The sequence below is a fragment of the Pinus tabuliformis genome, chromosome 5_1 (assembly GCF_031772625.1).
Source record: "Pinus tabuliformis cultivar Carrire ecotype Pingquan chromosome 5_1, CPIR1, whole genome shotgun sequence".
Lineage (NCBI taxonomy): Eukaryota > Viridiplantae > Streptophyta > Pinopsida > Pinales > Pinaceae > Pinus > Pinus tabuliformis.
This window is the reverse complement of record NC_142305.1, coordinates 661350604-661354454: the sequence shown is the minus strand read 5'-3', so window position 1 is coordinate 661354454 and position 3851 is coordinate 661350604. Positions and strand designations below refer to the sequence as shown.

Genomic DNA, 3851 nt, shown 5'->3' with positions numbered 1-3851 from the left:
ACTAAGTGTTCGATGCAATATTATGTTTACTGATGCAATGCAGTTACAACTAGAGAATCATAATAACAAGTTGAACAATGAAAATGATTATAGAACACGAAGTGATTGTGTGCACCTTTGGGACTGCAAATGTTTGCTAAGCTGCGGAGACTGCTTATGTCAGGTAGCATCCACTGCACAGGTTTGATACTGAAGTTCAAAATATGACTGCCAAGATAAAGAAGAACGTAAATCCATTGATGAAATGCAAAACAACCACAGAATCATAATAGCAAGTTGAACAATGAAAATGAATATAGAACACGAAGTGATTGTGTGCACCTTTGGGATGAAGTTCAAAATATGACTGCCAAGATAAAAAAAGTACCTGCAGTCCCTGTTGTACGTTAGGATCAGTCACTGTAAATCCATTGATCAATCTATATCAACCCAATGCCCTTGTTTTTGCTAATTATGCAAGTAAATGCAATGCCACATAACTTGGAAAGGCAAATCAAACAAACTAAAAGCAATGTAATGTCAGTAGTACCATCAAATTTGACACTGGTTGGAAGCTTTTGATGCAATGGATCAAGCCACACCAAATTGTTACAGGTATATTGTTTCTCTTTCTTATGCTGGCATTTAAGACAAAAGAAAATGACTTATTTCGCTAAGCTACTGCATCAACAAAGTAATCCCTCTGCAAGCACAACTGACAATAATGGCTTTAAATTACAACCCAAGACATTGAAATTTTTTAGCAAAGAACTGGGAGGTGGCCATGATGAAAGTGGCATTCAGGAATATGATAACACACTGCTTGAAGAACTGCCAATGAATGAAACTTTGAATGTTTTGTCTACTGGTAATCAAAGAGGGAGTTGGACAGATTCCTATAACTATTGTTGCCTATTGCAGGACTGCATTTATGAGAAAAAGGTTTCAGAGGGAAAGGGATTGCATGCTCGCATGATCCAAGATGAATTTGAACCAGACGTTTTTCTGAGCACAAAACTTATCATTTTTTATGCGAAGTCTGGCAATCTGGAGGATGCACGCCAAGTGTTTGACAAAATGCCCAAACGAAATTTCGTCTCATGGAATGTTCTGCTTGCAGAATACTCTCGTCGTGGCATGGATGAGGAGGTTATAAGTCTTTTTGGGCAAATGGGAGAGACAAACATGACACCGGATGAGTTTTCTCTTGGAAGTGTTCTCAAGGTGTGTGCTAGCTTAGTAGCACTAGAACTTGGGAAGCAAGTCCATGCCTATACTATCAAAAGTGCGTTTGGGTTTAATGTTGTTCTCATGACTGCTCTTGTTGACATGTATGCAAAATGCAAATGTATCAAGGATGCACGTCGAGTATTTGATGAAATGTCTCTTAGAGATTTAGTGTCCTGGATTTCCATTATTGTAGGTTATGTGGAGCAAGGGAATTGTAAGGAAGCCATGGAACTCTTTTGTAGAATGCCTTGGTTTGGCATCAAGCCCAACAAGGTCACATTTCGTACTGCCTTAAAGGCATGTGCTGGCGTAGGGGACATATAGCAAGGCAAGCAGATCCATGCCCATATGGTTATAAATGGGTTTAAGTTGCATTTAGTTTTAGGGAATGGCCTAACTGACATGTATTCTAAGTGTGGAAGCCTCGACAATGCGCTCCTTGTATACAAGATAATGAGCGAAAGGGATGTGGTTTCTCCAACTCTTTGAAGAAATGAATCAATCGGGCTTGAAGCCTGACGATCTCACCTTCTTGGCTGTTCTGACTGCTTGCAGCCATTCAGGTCTAGTGAATGAAGGTTGGCATTATTTCAATACCATGACTCAAGATCAGTGTATCCCACCAAGAACAGGGCATTACGCCTGTATGGTTGATCTCCTTGGCCGTGCTGGTTGTTTGGATGAGGCATATGATTTTATAAAAAAAATGCCATTTAAACCTAATGTTATTGTTTGGGGAGCCTTACTTGGTGCCTACCAAGCCCATGGCAATATGGAGCTAGGAAAAGTTGCAGCAGAACACCTTTTTGAGTTAGATCCACAAAATGTTGGAAATTATGTCATGTTGTCAAATATTTATGCTACAGCTGGTAAGTGGGGGGACATGTTAAAGTTGAGGAAAGCAATGAAAGAAAGAGGTATAAAGAAGGAACCTGGATGCAGTTAGATTGAGGTAAAGAGCAGGGTACACGTTTTCCCTGTAGGAGATAGATCACACCCACAAATACAAGAGATCTATGCCATGTTGCAAAAGTTAGCTGGGCAGATGAAAGAAGTTGGGTATTTGCCTCAAACAAACTTTATATTAAATGATATAGAAGAACACTAGAATTACATACAATGTTACACCATTGGTAAGATGCTTGCCATTGGGGATGTGAATATCACCATACAACCTTAGAAAATGGTCAAGAGCTGTAATGCTTGCAGTGACATAATCAGAAACTGTTATGCAATTATTTTGGTCATTCCAGTCTTAGACATCATTCACAGGTTGATCTGTGTTCTAGGTTTTGATCCATGCACCGTTTTCTATTAGCATTCCCTCGAGTCATTGATTCTAATAGACAAAATTCTGGCACTTTTGGAGAGTGCATTTAGCAATTGTTTGCTGTCTCCAATTGTCGGGCGAGATATTGGCATTTCATTTGATTTTATCATTTCAATGTTAAGTGCAAATTATTTTGGAATTCATTTGTGAAATTTGGAACTATATATCATAGTTTATGTTGACTTGGTGGAAGGGATTCAGGAGTTGATATGATTCTATTGCTTCCGCGATGCTGTATTTGGCATTTACAAGCCTCTTGTGACCAATATGGTCAGAACCGGAACTGGAACTGGCTAATGGCCTCACTGACATGTATTCTAAGTGTGGAAGCCTCGACAATGCGCTCCTTGTATACAAGATAATGAGCGAAACGGATGTGGTTTCTCCAACTCTTTGAAGAAACGAAGCAATCGGGCTTGAAGCCTCACGATGTAACCTTCTTGGCTGTTCTGACTGCTTGTAGCCATTTAGGTCTAGTGAATGAAGGTTGGCATTATTTCAATTCCATTACTCGAGATCAGTGTATCCCACCAAGAACAGGGCATTACGCCTATATGCTTGATCTCCTTGGCCGTGCTGGTTGTTTGGATGAGGGATATGATTTTATAAAAAAAATGCCATTTAAACCTAATGTTACTATTTGGGGAGCCTTACTTGCTGCCTGCCAAAGTTGAGGAAAGCAATGAAAGACAGAGGTATAAAGAAGGAACCTGGATGCAGTTGGATTGAGGTAAAGAGCAGGGTACACGTTTTTCCTGTAGGAGATAGATCACACCCACAAATACAAGAGATCTATGCCATGTTGCAAAAGTTAGCTGGGCAGATGAAAGAAGCTGGGTATTTGCCTCAAACAAACTTTATATTAAATGATATAGAAGAACACTAGAATTACATACAATGTTACACCATTGGTAAGATGCTTGCCATTGGGGATGTGAATATCATCATACAACCTTAGACAATGGTCAAGAGCTGTAATGCTTGCAGTGACATAATCAGAAACTGTTATGCAATTATTTTGTTCATTCCAGTTTTAGACATCATTCACAGGTTGATCTGTGTTCTAGGTTTTGATCCATGCACCATTTTCTATTAGCATTCCCTCGAGTCATTGATTCTAATAGACAAAATGTTGGCACTTTTGGAGATTGCATTTAGCAATTGTTTGCTGTCTCCAATTGTCGGGCGAGATATTGGCATTTCATTTGATTTTATCATTTCAATGTTAAGTGCAAATTCTTTTGGAATTCATTTGTGAAATTTGGAACTATATATCATAGTTCATGTTGACTTGGTGGAAGGGATTCAGGAG

At 39.2% G+C, this 3851-nt stretch overlaps 1 pseudogene; it reads left to right on the top strand.

The window, feature by feature from the left end:
• Positions 1–639: 639 nt before the first annotated feature.
• On the top strand, positions 640–3425 carry LOC149166724 (pentatricopeptide repeat-containing protein At2g13600 pseudogene; annotated as a pseudogene).
• Positions 3426–3851: the final 426 nt, after the last annotated feature.